Source organism: Ambystoma mexicanum, chromosome 5q, assembly GCF_040938575.1.
Source record: "Ambystoma mexicanum isolate Mex_15411 chromosome 5q, UKY_AmexF1_1, whole genome shotgun sequence".
In the NCBI taxonomy this organism is placed as follows: Eukaryota; Metazoa; Chordata; class Amphibia; order Caudata; family Ambystomatidae; genus Ambystoma; species Ambystoma mexicanum.
The window spans coordinates 1,118,791,944-1,118,810,975 of NC_090933.1; the positions used below are offsets into that span (position 1 = coordinate 1,118,791,944).

The window sequence follows — 19,032 nt, forward strand, 5'->3', positions numbered from 1 at the left end:
TGAGATTCGGTAAAAATGCTAGAGCGTTACAGCTCGTTCCGCAAACACCCGGAACAGCTCGCGCCGCATACGAGAGTCGGGATATAGAACCGACAACCATATTAGGTGTAACAGCCAGACTCTGCCAGATGTGAGACAAAAGATACAACCATGTCGATAGTAGCCTCCCTGGGGTCTAGCTGCCTAGCCAAACACCAGTGACAGAAGCGTAGCCATTTACTTCTATACTGAGATCTTGTTGAGGGCTTCCTGGCCGCTTGAATAATGTGCATGTTATCCGCAGACAAATTGAAGTGCTCTAAAGATCTGAACTCGGGCACCAAGCCGCCAAGCTGAACGATTGTGGGGAGAGGCGCCACAGCTGTTGATCGCTCTGGTGAAGCAGGTCGGGTACCAGTGGAAGCTTGAGCGGCGGGCACACTGATGGATGCTGAAGCTCCAAAAACCAAAACCTGGCTGGCCCCCAAGGGGCTATGAACAGCAGGTAGCAATTAACTGTGTTCCTCAGCTTGCAAAGCGCCCGATGGATCAGAGGAAGAGGCGGAAAAGCTTAGGTCTTCATGTTGTGCCATGGAATTTCGAGAGCATCACAGAGTGAGGAGGCTCCGAGTCCATTCCTGGAGGCATACAGGGGAAGATTCTTGTTTGTATATGTCGCAAAGAGGTCCACTTCTGATGTGCCCCAACAGCGAAAAATGTCAGAGGGGATCTCTGTGTTCAGTTCCCACTCGTAGCTGACAATTACTCGTTGGCTGAGGGCATCCGCAGTGACATTCAGCTGGCCCGGGATGTGAACTGCTACCAGCCAGATATCATGCTGAACGGCCCATTCCCAGATCTGAATGGCAAGATCCACAAGAGGAGACCTGGTACCCCCCTGCTTATTGATATAGACCATGGACACCACATTGTCTGTGCGGTCACGGATCACCTTGACAATGCCTGGTTTGAACGCTTTCAGCGCCAGGAATATCGCCACAAGTTCCAGATAATTTATATGAAGCCGTCTATCCTGTGGCAACCAAAGATCTGAAACTTGAAGATGGTCCAGCGTCACACCCCAACCCAGAAGGGAGGAGTCTGTCGTGAAAATCAATAGCGGGCTAGGGTCCTGGAAGGGAGCACCCACCGACAGATTGCTGAGAGACAACCACCACAAGAGGTCCGTCCTCATGAACGATGGAAGTAGTATCATTTTGGAATCTGGATCCACTGCTTGAAGCCATGAGCTCTGATGAGCCATCTGCGTCTGCCTCATCTTTAGACGAGCAAGAGGAAGAGCCAGCACGCACGAAGCCATGAGGCCCAGAAGCCTCTGGAACCACCAGGCCGACATGCTCTCCGACTGCATAAACACCTGACACGTGGCAAACAGATCCGCCATTCTGTCCCCAGTCAGGTACACCTTGCAATCGATCATGTTCCAATGAAAACCTAGTAAAATCAAGTCCTGAGAGACAGTCGTGGAGGATTTCCGCCAGTTCACCAACAGCCCAAGGTGGAACAGGAGCTGGAGGAGAGACTGAAGGTTGCTCAAGGCTTTCAGTGGATAGGGACTGCGCAGCAGCCAGTCGTCCAAATACGGATACACATGGATACCCTGTAGCCGAAGAAAAGCTGCGATGACCGACATCTTCCTAAAGACATAAGCATGCGGAAGGTCCACCACGCTGAGCCAGTCGCCTTTCTGTAGCGAGGACTTTATCTGGCCGGGGGTGATCATCTTGAATTTCTCTTGGGGAAGAGAAAGGTTGAACTGGGAAAGGTCTAGGATGGTGCGCAGGTCAGCATGGTTGGGTTTGGGCACCGTGAACAGACGGGAGTAGAAGCGCTCCCCTAGGGTAACTGGTTCCACCGCCTTGAGATCCCGAGCTTCTGGATTTTGGCTCTGAAGGAGGGCATACCCAACTGCTGGAAGGGGCAAGCAGAAGCCCGCCTGAGCTACTGACAAGACCCACCCATCCTCGGTAATGGTCTGCCACGCCTCCCAGTGAGACGCAATGCGCCCTCCCACCAGGGTCTCGTACGAGCGCCAAAAACCCTCATTTAGCGGACTTCTCAGAGGTGGGACCCCCAGATCCTGAGGAGGCAGCCGAGGACCGAGAGAAAAACCAGCCTTGCTGCCGACGGGTGTTTCCAGCTGGAGGATCGGCTCAATTTTCTGATCTAGAGACCCCCCGAAAACCAGAGGAAGATGCTGAAGCCGGTCTGGATTGAAGTGTAGCGGCCGCCACCACTGTGGATGAAGAAAGCGAGCTAGACGCTAAGGCTACCTCCACCGAAGTATGAAGCCTATAACAAGCGTCAATCTTTTTGTTAACATGCAGTCCAGAGTGTGGCTTATCCCAGACTTTGCGGACCTCGGCCAAAACGTCCTTCTGAAAGAACAAGCTGGTGTGCTCCTGAGGAGACTAGGTCAACGCCCCCGAAAGCACCCCTTCTTGTGGAGGAGTTGCCTCAGGTATTGGAACAACCAGAAGCATCATGTCCAGTACCCGGTCATGGACCTCCCTAACAGAGCGGGATTGGTCATCGCCTCCCTGGTCCCCCTTGCGCTTCATCCAATGCGTCCGGATCGACCTGCGTCACGTCTGGCTCCGCCGAAGACTTGTCTATTGGAGACAAGGGCGGCTGAGGCGGAAGGGCTGGAGGTGGGCCAACTGGTAGAGGTGGGGCAGCTGCCGGAACAACCGGTGCTGTGACGGAACAGAACCCAACCCTGGTGGGCAGATTTCCTTAAAAAGACCTCTGAAATATTCCTTCATGGAGTCGGAGTGCATTAGCCGAATTTTCCGAAGAAGGCATCCTCTGCCACTGTGGCAAGCGGAGGCCTCTCATCAGAGGAATAGCTCCAGAATCGCAAGGGAGAGGGTTGCCAAGAGAGGCCCTCACCAGCCGGGTTGACGTAGATCAATGGCGCGGATACCGCAGGGAGCGAGACCGAGTGCTGTAATGGCATCGGAGCGTTCCAGTCATAAACTGGACGAAACGGTGCACAAGAAAACACTGTTCACCCTGAAAAAATGCTTCCAGCACCCAACACCGATAGCGTAGGTGTAGGTGTAGGTGTAAGGGAAGAGTCCAAAATGGCTGTTGCAGTTCGCGCAGGAACTGGTGCCATTTTGTCAATGCCAGAGGAGAACTGCGTCGCATGTGCGAGTGAGGCAGGGGTCTCCACTGACAGGTCAGGGATCTTGACTTTAGCCTTGACACAAGGAACCTCGGCAGAGCCGGTACTGTGTGGCCTAGGAGGTTTCTGAAACATACTAAGAGCCAAATTAGCCTCTGAAAGAGGAACCTTGGCGACACTGGTAACAGAGGAATTACGGTCAGCGACCTCACTCTGTGCCCCCTCAACAGAACCGGTATCCCGACTAGAGTAGGACCGATGAGGAACCCACCTCACCGACAAGACCTTAACAGGCCTCTGAGTTCTGTCGGTCACCTTAGCCTCAGATAGAGGAACCTCGGACCAGAGTCCGGTAACAGCTCCCTCACGAGGGGCCTCGAAGCTTGGTTCGGTACAGAAAACCTCAATAGAAGCCTCGGGGCACACCCCTGTGTCTGTATGGGAAGCTCCAGACAAGGAGACCTCGAAGCAAGCTCTGGTACCCACCGCCTCAGTAGAACTGGGCCGTTGTATAGCCCCTACAGAACGGTCCTCGGATTGCAATCCGGTGTGAGCAGGCCCCTTACGGAGGCCCTTGGAGAAAACTCTGGTACTTTTCTTAGGCCTAAAAGGCACCTCGGAGGAAACCGTTGCGACAAGAGCTTTTAAAGCCCCTCCCGGACCAGGAAGACCCCATGTAGGAGTCCCCCGGTCGGGGTGCCCTAAAAACTAAAAGAACTTACCAAGCGTCTCTTCTTCTCGTCGATGAAACTCTGAAAATGCGGAGGAGGAACACGCTGAAACACCTCCTCCCACCGTTCCAGACTACGTTGAAGTGCCCGGACCGAAAGGGAATCACAGTAGAAGCACGAGTCCCACCGGTGGTCTGGACCCAACGCTCTAAACAAAGGATGGGGATCCGCCCTAGTGAAACGTCGTTCGCAGGAAGAACAATTAGAAAAATCTAACTGAAACGGCAGAGACAGACTACTATGCGACCGCTAAGCCGGAGCAAGAGAGGACGACACTGGAAGGGAAAAAAAAATCTTCTGAAGATGCAAGTGCGTCCAGTTCCGAACGTGCTGAGAAAAGGACTGATGGGCGATGCGTCTGGGCGGAGCTAAGGAGGGAGGGGTTACGGCCACGTGCGGTGCCCCATGTATAAAGAGGACACATTTTTGAAAAATTTGATGGTTTTTACAAAGTGCTCCGGTCCCATCCCACAGGACGGAGGAATGTCCAATAAGTATGGAAGAAAGGGGAGGGGACGCAACGTAGGAGTATGATTTTCTGGGGAAAGGTGAGGAAAGGGAGAATTCCTCTGAGGAGGTGCAGCTGAAAGTGGGCCGGGTTGGCACGGTCCGTGATGTGAGGAGAGAAGAAGAGAGAGGAGTCGAAGATGACACCAAGGTTTGTTGCATCACAGGAGGGTGGGGGGGATGGTGCCCATGGAGGGTGGCCAGTGTGTAGGAGGGAAGGCGGGAGCTTGGGTGCCAATGAGAAGGATCTCAGACTTACTGGCATTAAGGCAGAGATTGTTAGCAATGCACCATGCCTAGATAGCAGACAGTCAGAGAGAGAGAGAGTAGGAGCAGAGGAGGGAAGCTTGAAGGAGAGTTGTGTTGTCTGCATACGACTGTAAGTTAGGAGAGAAGGCGGAGATCAGATGGGCTAGGGGGGCATGGTAGATGTTGAAAAGCCAAGGCAAGAGAAAAGAGCCCTGAGGGAGATCACAGGGAGATGGAGAAGAGAAAAGGGCCCAGTTAACCTGGAAAAGTCAGTCAGTCCAGAGCCAGGACTGTGATGCCAAGGGTATCACAAAGGCGACTTATAAGGGTGGCAAGATTGACTGTATCAAAAGGCATAGGAAAGGTGAAGAAGGATGGGAATAGAAAGGGAGTTGGAATCACGATTTAGAGAGCAAGTCTTCACAGGTGTTCAGGAGTGCTTTCCGTGTCTCTGGCAGCTCTGAAGCCAGGCTGGTGGTCGTGGAGGAAACCAACAGATTCAGTGTGGTGGATAAGCTGGGAGATGGGCAGCTTCTCTAAGAGCTGCCCATGAAGTGGGTAATGGAGATACAACGGTAGTTAGCCGGACAGGAGGGGTTGGCAGAAGGCTTTTTGAGGAGGGGGTGCACAAGGGAGTGATTAAGGAGTGAGGGGAAGGATCCAGTGGCAAAGGAGTGATTGCAGAAATCAGCCAAGGCCGGAGCAAGGGAGACAATATTGTCCTGATAGTTCTGGAGGAGCAGGGAAACACCTGTTTGGATGAGACTTTCATAGAGCAGTCTGGTCTAGAAACCTCATCACGTGATATGGGAAAGAGGAGAGTAGTAGGGAAGGAGGCACGGAGACGAAGGGAGGACTGAGAGCGGGTGAGGGAAAAGGGTGTGGTATAGAGGAGAGCGAAGACAGGATGTACTAAGTTTAAGTAATGAAGGCCAGTGAATTGCAGAGGGCCAGGGAAGGCAGAGGAGAAATGGAGACAGAGTTCAGCCATGTTGTTTGTGGCCCCAGAGATGCGGGCTAGGATAGAGGCCCTCTTCTTCGAGCAGATGGAAAGTCTGTATTGCCTTTGGAGCAAGCGGCAGGCCAGTTTGTCAAAGGATGTGCTTGACAATCGATTCATAGATCGAATGACGGAGAAGGAGCACAGTGCGGGCGGGCGCTTAGCCGGGGGACCCAAGAGGTCCAGGTGCGAGGACCCAAGAGGTCCAGGCTGGCTCTGGACTGACTGACTTTTCCAGGTTAACTGGGCCCTTTTCTCTTCTCCATCTCCCTGTGATCTCCCTCAGGGCTCTTTTCTCTTGCCTTGAACATGATCATACCAGGAGAGATGGCTGGAGATGGGATGTCTGCAGAGATGAGAGCATCCAAAGTGTGTACGGCTGCGTGTGTCGGATTGGAGGGAAGAATGGAGAGGGAAAGAGTCACAGAGTTTGCAGAAGAGTCCAGAGACCGCATCAGGGGAGTCAAAGTAAATATTGAAGTCTCCAAGGAGGAGAAGTTTGGAGGTGGAGGCCAAGAGAGAAGAGGTGAAGTCAGCTCACTCTGAGAGGAAGCGGGAGCCCTTGCAAGAGGGCCTGTAGATGGTGGCCACAGTCAGAGAGAGGATAGGACGGTAACAGGTAATAAAATTGCGGCAAAAATGTCGGCAGTAAAACAAAACAAAAAATTGCGGGAAAAATGCTGTGGTTTGACCCGGTAAAGGTGTACACCATTATACCATTTAAGGGGAGCGCGGGTTGCGTATAATGGGTCTGGGGGTTGTGGGGGTGTCCCCTGCATCCTTTACATGATTGTGGTGGCAAAACCACAGCATTTTTGACGCAATATTTTGTAAAAACAGCAATTTTTGCCGCGATTTTAAGACATGGAACCAATAGGACAGACACCAAGCCTGCAGACGAGGCATTCGAAGGAGGAGCAGACCTGAGTGGGTATGTTAGTATCAGGGACCAACTCCAGATAGTTAAGGACACACTAGAATGGACGTTCTGTGAAGGTGGGCTATGCCGAATGGAAGTCATTTGAATTGATAAGGAGTGTTTCCCCACTTTGAACCTTAGGAATTTCCTGTGTGCAGGCAATATTGAAATATGAAAGTATGCATGGTTCATGTCCAATGCTGCCATGCAATTCCCCAGCTTGAGAAGAAGGGTTACCTCCTAAAGTGTAGTCATCCTGAATGTTTGTGGATAGATATATTTGTCTGCAGGATGCAGATCTAATACAGGGATCATGGTTAAGTCCTTTTTGGGTACACAGAACTACACTGAATAAATACCCTTGTTTACCTCGATAAAGGGGACAAGTTCTATGGTTCCTTTTTGAAGTAATGTCTCCACCTCTTATGTTCTTGCGAAATCCTTTTTCAGCGGATGGTAACAAGGTCTTAAAATAATTTCTATTGCGCATCCGTCTGCAACGGTAGCTAGCACTCACTGATCTGAGGTCATCTCCTCCCATTCATGGGTGAAAGATGAAATCAGACCTACTGGAGATGCATGGGAGGGAACTTTGATAGACAAGTCATTTACTGGCAGGGGAGCCTCTAGAGTGTGTAGCCTGGGGCGAGTACCACGGAGAGGGAACTGATGAGAACTCTGATTGTGATGGTCTGGAGAAGGCTTGAGAGCAAAAGGAATGACAGGTGTTGATCACTCTGCGTTGAACATATGGCTTAGAAGAAATATGGCTTATTGTCTTTAGTGGGTCATGCTTCTTGTCTCCAAAGTCTCATCTACAGCCTTACTAAAAAAGTCTGATTCCTCATTAGGTTTGTTAATAATGGCGGTTTGTGGTTCTGGTTTGAAACCAGAATTACGCAGCCAAGAGAAATAAAGTACCTTGTGCAAGGACTCTGGCTGCTGTTTCTACGGAGCCTAGGGTATTAAAATATTATGGGTAACTTGTCTACCCTCTTTTATGATGTTCAGTAATTGGGACTTAGTAGGCTGAGGGATGTCAGTTGAATTATTTTGGAGTAGCCCCCACTGGACATCGCTGTAGCTTGCCAATAGTGTGATGTTATTGGCAATGCATGCCAAGTAGGCAGCTATAGCAGTGACCCCCCTTGCCTAAAGCATAAAGCTTTTTGCACTCGTTATCTGAAGGCACCTCAGTATTATATAGGGGTACTCCAGCACGCTTTCTAGTGCTAATGACTACGAGCGAGTCAGGGGCTACATGGCCCTGAATATATAGAGGGTCAGTTGGTGCAGGTCTAAACCTCTTTTCCACTTGTGGGTTAACTGCCCGAGTGAGGGATGGTGTGAGAAGGGAAGGTGCGATTCTTTTCTTAAATCAAGTTTAATAAGGGACTAGCCTTTTTCTCTTTTGAAATGTCTTCTACAAAGTCAGGATCTGAAACAGTTTCCCCGAGTCTGGATTTAAAAATGCTCTGTTGCTCTTTTAAGCAAATTATTAAAAAGGAGTTGGTCATCAATGGGAGACAAGTCTCTGGGATGCTCCAGAGGATCATCAACTTCACCAAATAAGATATCTTTGGAGTGGGAGTTGCTGACCAAGTACCCTGATCCACGTCCCCTTGCCAAATACTCGGATCTTTATCTCCTTGGTGATGATATAGATCACCCGGATCGTCTTGGACATCTTGAAAAATGTTAGACGTGTCCTCAGAGGCATTATGTGCTGGAGAATGACAAGTCTGGGAAAGTTTGGAGGTGGTTCACCCTCATTCAGAAATAGTCTTCTGTTTAATTGGGTATCTTTCCATAAAAGTTAAAAACTCAGACACCCTATTCATTGTTTTTTCAAATTTCTTCTTTGTCCATGTACCTGTCCTTTGGGCTTCATGAAGGCGAAACACAATCGCCTCAGGATCTGCAGGTCTTTTACCATTCAGGAATTTAGACAGTGTCAGTAGCCTTGGCATAATTAGTAGAGGCTACAGATGTACCAGGGGACCTAGACTGCTGTGTAGGTACCTGTAGTGTTGTTTTTCCACATTCATGCTTGGAAATATGTTTCAACGTATTCGAATCAGCAGTCAATGGGTGTTTACGGGTGGCAACGTTTTTTTTTCCTTTAGATTTAGAACAATGCCACAAGTCAGAATGCAAAAGCGCAGCTGGCTTTGAATGCAAGGGTTCAATCACTTTAGACGAAACCTGGGATTCAAGTGCATTTGCTATGGAAGCCCCTTTTGATGATCCTGTCAAAGGTTGGCTTGGGTTGTGCTTTTTTTGTGAAAGCATGCGTGTCTTTTGGGGCACTGCACTTCCCAGTAGCAGAGCTTCCGGCCCGCTAGTTGGGCTGAGGACAGACACGTAGGACTCTGCCAACACCTCCTGTTTCCCTTCGGCTTCTGAGCTGCCAAGCTCTTCCTCTTCCAAATCAACAGAGCCGGTGATGGCAAGGGATTCTGCGTGCATGGTGTAGGCCGCCCACCGCTTAGTGCGCCTGTCTAAGTGTTTTCTGCTTAAAAAGCTTGCAGGATTCGCAACGCCTTTCAAAATGATCGTGTGGAACGCAACTGTTACACACTCAGTATGTATCTTTCCAGGAACATTTTTTATTGCAGGAAGGACAGCATTTAAAGACATCTGTGCAATCATTTTGTGTAATTTTAGCGGCAGCTAGAAAAATACAAATAGAAAGGAAAGCTGAAAGAGGCATGCTAGAAAAGGAATGTAAATGTAAAGGACCCTCCGCTTTGCCTACTGCAAAGGCCGAAGTCCATTGAGGGCTGCCACCAGCAGTCGAGAAAGCGACGTCTGTCGAAACTTCAGACGGTAGTCACCGGACAAGAAGTAGTCATTCGTCAAGATATCTTTCGAAAGGACAACAGTATTAAATAATAATAAAAGTAATTTGCATTATATATCTAGTAGCAAAGCTATGAACTCAGCATTCTGCGACCGACCACGATGGTGGAAAAAACAATCTGAGGGACCTTGACGCATGAAAGATCATGGGTAAAATACATGTGACACAGGGATAGTATTGCAAACACACCTAGTCAACGTCCCTTTTCGAAGTTCGAAAACAAGAATACAATACTCTGCACCTTCCACTAGATGTCAGCCTGTGCACAGCATGCGATTCTAAGCTGACCCACAAGTAGCAAAAAAACACACACAAAATATAACAGTGATACATTTATAAATATATGAAAAAGCCTATTGTAAGAAAAATGTGATATTTTAACAAGCTAAACTCTTGTTGCTTTTCCAGAATTAAAAATCAATCATTTTGACAGACAGCTGGGCCAAGGTGGGCTTAAACCCTGGTCAGAATAGAATAGGGTGGACGAAGCAGAAGCTCCGGGCGATCACGGCCTATGTGCAGGTCCTCCACCCACAGCATTTAAGTAAGTTGAAGCTGTCAACTCCCGAGCAAACTGGAGACTGAATGAAGCAGATTGTGATGGGCTTCATACCGGTTGGTAGGGGCATAATCTCTCAGGAACACGCCAGGATCACATTGTGTGATTCAAAAATAGTAGCCTGAAAGATAACTGAGGCAGGCATTGAGAAAGCTTAGAAATACTTACACTACCCCCAGTGAAAAATGGTCACACAATTGGAGCTGATGTTAGCTGGGTAAACGAAACCCATTAATTAAATTAATTTCCAAAGCGTGGCGCTTCCCATATGCTACCTGTTCTCATAGGAGATGGGGAAGGATATGTACTGGAAAGGCAACATGTTTCCAAACGGGAGTTGCAATATGAGCTCTCAATTATACAGGCACAAGAGTGAGAGCCATCAGGCAGCGCCAATCTTCTGGTTGCATGGGAACATAATGTATTCATTCCGTTGTCAAACTGTCTACACCTCCACATCCGACTGGTCAATTCTAAGTGGCAAGCTCACCATGAGCTACTCGGTGTGGGTCAACCACTGTGAAAGGGGTAGCACTTTAACAATTTTACCCAAAACATTCAGCCAATGGAGTCAGAGAATTTTTGCCATCTTAAAATGTAGGTCATTGATGGAGGGGTTGTATTTCTTTGGTCACAGGGTAGATTTGGGCCAATAGGACCAGCTAATGTATGGTTCTGCTTGGGGGACTAATGGCGTTAACCAGTGGGATTCTAAGGGTTTACATGAGCGTTGTAACTGTTGCAACTTATGGCTTATGATTTTTCCTTTATATAGCGCCATTGAATGTGGGCGTTTTGAACTAAGCATGATTTTCTTCCCAGCTGAAATTGCATGTAATATAAATTGTTTTTCTTGCAATTGGTGCACTTTATTGCTCCTTGGATTGTTTTTGCTCGTTGGGTTTTAGGCCATCCATACACTTTGGGGACCCAAACCTGATGCCAGCCCTGCCCCACCCCCAAGGAGCTCCCACGCTGCACTTCCCGGGTTGCGACGCCCATCTGCAGAGACCAGTACCCGTGCACATGATGAAGAGGTGAGCAGGCCCCAAGGTTACCTGAAGGCCTATCTGATCACTTGCGAGGGGCGCTGCACTCGGGAGTGCAAGCCTTTGAGGGAGGCCACGCATCAGAGGACCTCTGAGAACACCCAAACGTGAGTGCACTTCTGCAAGAAAAATAAAAACAGTGGTTGAGGGGTTTTGTTTTTTAGGTTATGAGTGGGTGGGGAGATAGTGGTGGAGAAAGTTGTGGTGTTAAGGTATATTTTTGAATAAGAAGAGAATCTCTTCCGGTGAAGGGAGCGGTGACGTCACAGCAATAGTGACCAAGTGTAGTGGGGATATCCTCATATAGAGGAAAGTCAACGCTGCATAGAATAAAAGAGGCGGTCCTGTAATGGAGACCAAGGATCCCCTCTGGTCTGTGTAGGAGGAGTGTAGAGGAAAGAATTTTTTGAGGAAAATATTTTTGGGCAAGTGCTTAATGGGGGTGGGGTGGGGGGTTGTGTAAAGAAACACTGGGGTTTGTTGTTGTGTTGTATTGGAATTTGGTGGGGGGGGAAGTGGGGCAGCAGAACCGGCACCTCAGAGTTTTTTGATGGTAGTAGGGTTTTTGTGAGCTTTGGTATAAAATGTGTTATTGTTGTGTAGGAGTAAGGTCAGACGAGTGAAAAGAGATAAGTACTCCACTAGAGCATACGTGTAACGTACTCCCACAATATAAGGAAAAAATATCACCAAGAATGGGTACACGGGACAGAGGGTAAGAGGAAGGATATACGAATGCCCAGTTCTTGCCACCCACCCAACCCAAACAGGAAACACCAGAGGGCACTTTGGCTAAAACATGAAACAGACTCACATAATGGAGATGGAACAGAAGGCATGCAGGGAGATGGAAGCAGCGTTACAAAAAGAGAGGAAGAGCTAGTGAGAGTAACGACGGGGGAGGCCAGTGCCTGGCGATAGATGCCAAAACATGGAAAGCGGGACAGATACTTGTTAAGATGGACAGCACACTTATTCAAGATGTTAAGATGGAGATGGATGAGGGGGCTGCTGCTGGAGGGGGTGGGGGGAATGAAGAAGGCCAACTGCATCGAGAAGAGTGCCGCCAGAGCGTGGCCTATGATTCTGTTTTTTCAGAGGGGGATTCAGGACTGGCAGGGGAGGAATGGGAGACAGATGAGGAACATAAGGACATGACACCATGGGGTGCCAGACCTGGACCACACCCCCAGACGATGGCGGTATCAAAGAGCAAGAAAGGAAGGAGAACATCCCAAAGCACCAAGAAGGGGACACATTTTTTCCTTGTTGCCAAAAGGAGCAGAGAGGGTGCATTACGTGCCCTGGCCATAAATGGATAGGAACAACCCGATGAAGGCGTTGCCCTCCCTTACAGCGGGAGCAGGCAAGGTGTCAAATCATGGGTCGCTCGATTACGCTCTGCTCTGTTTTTGCAAGTCTTCAGTACTTGTGGCTCCTCGAAGTCAGGTGGACACAGTCTCCTCTTGTCCTTCCCCGCACACGCCACTTAGAAATGGAGCTTCTTCTGCTCCGAAGAGGGACAGGTGCAGTCCTGCTACCTCGAACCTCCAAAGAGGGCACACTTTTCTCGCTACTGCTGCTTCGCGAACTATGCACAACACATTTTTATCAGGCGTCTCTTCCTTACGCTTCCCGCTGCACGACCTCTGCAACAAGGAGAGTTCAAGGCAAAGACTCTCTCAGGACCCGCCAATGCTTCAGACGTTTCAGTGGTCCAGTCGTCTTCTCCTACCTCAGGCATCCCGCTCAGCTGCAACCACAGCCCATACTGCTTCGTCCTCTTCCACTACTCTACTATTTCTTCCCATTTTCCTTCCTCCCATGCCTGCACCCAAGGGAGCTTTTTAAACCTCTCAATAACCGTCAGGTGTAGGTCATTTACACTAATATTAGTAGACCACTCCCACAGTAATGTTCCTCTGCATCCCTCTTCCTCATCCCAGTACTGAGGGAAGTATGGGACTTGATATCTCTGGCAACAAAGTTAGTTTTTCTAACTTTTTTTTTTACTGATTTGCCTTCTATTTCCTACCACATTCATTGAAGGAATATCAGCTACCAGTTTGGGGTGAAAAGAAGGATATGGTTTTCTAGGCTTTTGGCGATTATTATTCACAGACTTCTTTCCATTTCCCTCTTGAGTTAGGGAAGTGTTTCTCATTGGCTTGAGAAAGGGTTTTATTTACTTTTATACCACAGGAGTTTTGGCTGATTTTACCCACATTTAGGTGTTCAACAGGTGAAGCGGTTAGATTATTGAGGCAACAAGTGATTATGTATTTTGGCAATTGTAATATTTCTTCCTTAGAGGAAGGTAAATATTGGGTCTCTCCACACCGATTACTCTCACCTCCCTGAGCCTTTTCTCCTCCCAGCTGATCCGCCTGCAGAGCATCAGTCGCAAGGTCAGGATCTGAAAGCGGCTGCTTTTCCCTGGCCACCCGGTTGGAGACTTCAGGCAGGGATTTGGTGAGGGATCCAATACCCAGAGGCTTAAACTTGTCCCACCAAAAAGCACATACATCAGGCTTGTGTCAAAGTCTGGCTTGGCATGCAGGCATGGACTAGATGCGTCAGCGGGAGTGATCAACCTAGATTATCGGGGAGATGTAAAAATGTTGCTCCATAATCAAGGAAAGAAACCCCACCACATACAAAATTGGAAATAAAATAGCCCAGAGTAAATGCTTGTTGCCACAATAATCTTAACTGTTCCACCCTGAGGGTGGTACTCAGTGGGTGATCTCATGGGGAGGGATCCAGTCTATGGGACTAGTAATCCTAGTAATCCACTCACTATCAAACAAATGTGCAACATTTGCAGTATTGTTGGGCTGAAAAAAGTGTAATACTTTGATCAAAGGCTTGGCCATCCCTCATTGTCCAAAGGTTTTCAAAACGACTTCCTTCCTACCAATAAATATTAAAAATAAATCTTTAACTTTTAGGCACTTTGCCACAATTAGATGTCGGTTAATTTTATCCATTTCATTTCTAAAACTGCCTTAGACTGCTAACAAAATGCTTTGGGAATTGCTCTTCCTAACAAGCCACACTGGAAAAACAATTTGCTTAAATTTCACATTAATCAAAGGAATGGAGCAACAAACATCCAGGATTCTGGAAATGTGCCCGTTTCATTAAAGACATAGTAAATTGGATACCAAAAGGTCACGTTAATGAAGGCTATGCCTAAGGACTTTTTTCTTTTGCTCAGATAGGTAATTTTCCAAGTCAAAAGATGCAGAGCTTGATTATGGATCCATCCCGTCTTGTGGCATGGGACCCTCCTTAATTTTCCACAATTAGGCCGTCAAGTCCATCAGGCAGCGAGCGAAAGGCAGTTTGGAAAGGTGCTCATCCATCTGCTGGTTAGCCCTCCTCAAATCTACACATAAATAGCAGCCATAATCGCCACCCAGGTATGCATAAATCTACTGTCTTCATGCAGGACTACTGAAGAGGGATGGTTGAGTCCTACCCCTCCTCCCCCTCACACAAGACGGCGACCCAGAAGAAGAACCACAAATACTGCAATCGCCCATACCACTTTAGACCAATTCCTAGGGCTCCTATGCCAGACAAGTATGGGGAAAGGTACCCACTTCGCCAACCCTAAAGCCCAGAAGCGCAACAACCATTACTACCTAAGGTGGACGAGGAGCCTCAGGATTCCACTAAAGAGACTTTAATTGACAGTGTTGACTAGAGCACCAAGAAGCTACCTTACAAACGTAGTTCGAGACACTATGACATAGTAACATTAGAAAAAAGCACACATGCCATCCGCACATCGGAACACAAACACACCCAAATACATGAACACGAACGTACAGTTCTATAAGTAAGAGGACAGACACACATACATCCCGAATTTATTATTTTGTCATTAGCTTAACTGCAGAAACCGCAAGAAGCAAGATATCCTGAATGAATGCTTGCAGATGCTTACATGCAAATAACCCACTGGGACTGGAAGAGCACCTATGGGACCCGAGTGAACCAATGTAACACTAACATATAGAGAACTATAGCATAACACGAACATGTAGAAGTCATATAATGTCTAGGAAAATCACAACAGATAGCAGACCCTCGGCAGGAGCTAAGCAGACCAAATCCAGGCTGCACAGAATAACCAACGTGTGGGACAGGGATGGCTGCCCAGGCCACCAAGATACGAGTGACATTCCATTCCCTGACCTACAGTAACTCCAGCCGCAGTAACGGTGAATAAATCCTTCTAAAAATCAGACTAATTCAGAGCTGCAAAGCTCTAAAACACCATCTCTGAGCATGTGACCTAGCCGAGTCAATGATGAAGCAAAACTAGCAGCTGGGAACGAGGATCAGTCTCATGCAGCCAGAAAAAAGGCTTGCAACAAAGAAGTTACATCAGGAGACCAGTGTTGCATGATGAGAACAAGCACTCTCAGTCTTTGGTGGTGCACACCTGTTACAATGGAGACACAGTTATACTTATTACCTTGAGAAGGTACACCACAAGTGGAGAACCTTCCAAATCCCAGGCCTGGGGAACGTCAGCTCTAGCCAATCAGAGCTTAGGACCCTAGGGGTGGGTAGCAATGGGCAAGAACCAATGCTAAGATGCTCACACTGCAACATTGTAGAGTATTAGATAATCAGGGACGGGCCAGGCCAGACACCTGACATGGGAGAGCCAGTGACTAACATATATGGTCCACTATAGGTGGGCTACCACTCAACACCCAATCCATAGTGACTATAGGTTTTCTGGAGAAGGGCTCAGGTTGTAGCATCAATGATGTCATTTGGGTACAAAACTGGCCTGGGAGCCAGGGAAGTCGAGTTGGTCCTGGATTTGTATATCCTTGTATCCCTATTGGTTTTTGCCTGTGATAAACCACAGTTTGAACTTGCCGTAGTCTGGGCCTGCTTTCCTCTTGGCGTAGGAAGGTGTTGGGCCTTCCGTGAGTCTGCAAACTCCTAGTAGCCCCGAATCTACCTGGGAGTTCCCTACCCAACACTACACCCCGCCCCTCCACCAAACCTCCTCTAATTGACCTTACACCACTGTCTGACCAATCTTTCACCATCTTGCGGTACCCCGAACATCTCCACCATCACAAGGTTTTGGAGTCCTAGAAGGCTGTCCTAGACCTGCACCTTTTCTTCCTTTACCCCACTATCATTAGGCAGAAGTCCCCTTCGGTTTCTCCTTTCACCTACTCAGGACCACAAAGTCATCTCCTTTCCCTCCTGTACTCTGCAACTATAGTCCCCCAGATCACAATGTCTCGCTACCATCTGCCACTGGGTGGCTCTCAGCGACTCATTCCCAATTCCTATAAACCTAATTAACATACCTTCTTCATCTCCAAACCTGGCCAGCTCCATCTCCCATTGCTCTCCCCCTCACTAAAAACACTTTGCAATTCATTCTTAACCCAACTGTCCCTCATCCATCCCACACTGCCTTCAGCTCTCCCACACTGCTGGGCTCCTTCCAATAGAACGCCCTATCTAGAGAAATCCATAAAACTGCTCGACCTAGGAGCTTCTGCGAAGAATCCTGCAGAGTCATCACTGAGCCCCAGCCTAGGATTCCCTCCCATGTGGCCGGGGGAAGGCAGCCGCTACCTGATCCTAATCCTGGGGGTGGTATCATGTGGGAGGATCTCATGGGAGGAAATGGCTGTCAGGGGGAAGTGGTGACTCCTTTAGAAGAGACGCAGTATTCATCGTCTTCTGAGGAGGAGAGTCCTAAAACTCCACAAATACCTAATGGCATGTTGTCACTGCACAAGTCCCTCCCATGAAACTACTCAAAGACTATGCTATGAAAGGTTATCTAAACAGAATAAGGTTTGTACCTCGGGAGTTCAGGAATTAAATATAGCATCCTCTAATTGTCATTCTTCCGCCTTAGGTAGAAATCCTAACTCCAATGTTAAATCAGAAACTCATTTCATAAGCACTACGGACTTCAGGATCCATAATGCCTGTGGTAAAGAGACGAGAAAGAAGGGTCCAGAGTTAGTAAGGATCAAAGGTGCCATTGACCACAATGTGCAGTCTAGTTGGTACAGAGCACACCACCTGATCAGGACATTTAAACTCAGGAATAAGAGAGATGCAGGAGAAGTTGCTGAAGCAGATGCCGGTGTGCTGGGATTGCCGCAGAAGCAGAATGAAGAGCGCCAGCTGATGCGAGAAGTGAAGGCGTGCAGCATTGTAGAGTGCGCGCAGCAGGAAGTGGCATCGGGAAGCCAAGGCCAGCTGATGGGGAGATGTGCTCCAACTTGACGTGTGGCACTTCAGTGTACAAGAGGAAGTGGAGGACCAACAGAGCTGGCAAAGCTACAGAGAAGCGCTGTGCAGTCCGCTGAAGATGCGTGGAAGCTGGCGACATAGTGGGCAGGATGCAGAAAGTCCACCACAGCAGCAAGCAGGGAAGCGGAGATGCCAAAGAAGACTTGTGAGTTGGCCTGATGCTAAAGGTGACCCCGGGGCGCTCCAAGCAGGACAATTCACAGCAAACCATTTTCAATCCTGAAGAAGTAAAGCAGCACAGAGGTAGCAAGGGCGCAACCCCTCTTTTATGGGACACCTGCTGGGGGAAATCTGTAACCGGCCTTGCTAACAGCCAAGAGGCTGTAAAGAAAGCATACACAGGGCAGAACTCCACTTATGGGATACCAACAGGGGGCAACCTGTAACCCGCATTGCCAACAGCTACGTGGCTGTAAAGAAGTAGCACAGAGACCACAGGGGCACAACTCCCATTCTATGTGACACCAATTGGGGGAAACATGCAACCCACATTGCCAAAAGACTATAAAAAAGAGGCCGTTTTTGTTCAGCCCTCCTCACATGGGATGCTGGTGTGGAGAATCTTGGAAAAATATTGCCACTAAGATTATTTGTAGGAGTTTTCTGCCTGGCCGGTGAGTACACCAAGAAAGGGATCATAGTAATTAGTCCTGGCAGGCGAGTATAGCGGGAAAGAAGAGGTTTTGAAGAAGCAAGTTTGTGGCAAAAAGGTGTGGTGGAAAACTTGTTTACTCCATTATCATTTTGACAAACGGTTGCATCACCAGAGGTAGTTGCTGTGCTGAAAGTATTCCATTGGAACATACGTGATATGCTAGTAATTGCTTTACATCCAGAGGAGATCAATTGCCTTGTTTTTAAGAAAGACATTTGCCTTACCAAGAAGGATATTGGGAAGACACCAATTGCTTGAAGAAGTGTTGTGAAAGACATTTACTTTATCAAGTGGAAGGACGCAGTGGAGTGAACAGACATTTTGTGTTGAACAGAACTTCATTGAGTCAGACATTTTCCAAGGGCATTCCCGAGTTGATCCTGGGAAGGGAGCCCAACCCTGGTCACAAGGAGTACTGTCTGAGTTTGTACTTTTTCACTGTTTTGTTGAACGGAAGACAGGCAAATATTCCTTGTATACTTTTGTTGTTTGAATTAGTGTGAGGATCAGACTTTTCGGATACTAGGTCATCTTTATTTAGTTTTAGTGTGCGAGGTGGGGACATTCTTGTTAGGATAGGTTTTTATCTCCCCCTTTTCCATTTAATAAAATGGCAAACATTGAGAAAACTATACCTTTGTGTCTGTCTCACATTTCTGACCCATCACACTCACCTGCAGCATTCGGGGCGATTACCTCACTCCCAACTCTCTTCAGCTAATCTCCAAATGTACAACTCTGTAACTAATGCTACATTTCAGTAAATATTTGCTCTGCAACCGATTTCTCATTTCAAGTACCAATGTATCCCCTTCCTCAACTATGGAGGTATGACTTTGTACCCCTATAAATGTAAAGTGCTCTTTCATACAACTGGTCAGTTCTGCTTACCACTTCTGTAACATTGTATGATAGAAGTACTTTTCCCTGGCTTATAATCAATACAAATACTTTTGTTCAAAGTAAAAACTTCACCTGTTCTCAGTAATATTTGCTATGGTAATACCCACAAAACTAACAATCATCCAAAGGCGGTTGTGTTTTTAGAACAA

At 47.9% G+C, this 19,032-nt stretch overlaps 1 protein-coding gene across 5 annotated transcripts in view; it reads right to left on the bottom strand.

The window, feature by feature from the left end:
• ASAP1 (ArfGAP with SH3 domain, ankyrin repeat and PH domain 1) overlaps window positions 1-19,032 on the bottom strand; it is a 2,617,237-nt gene that overhangs the window by 2,154,068 nt on the left and 444,137 nt on the right. The gene's annotated exons all lie outside the window — the stretch shown is intronic.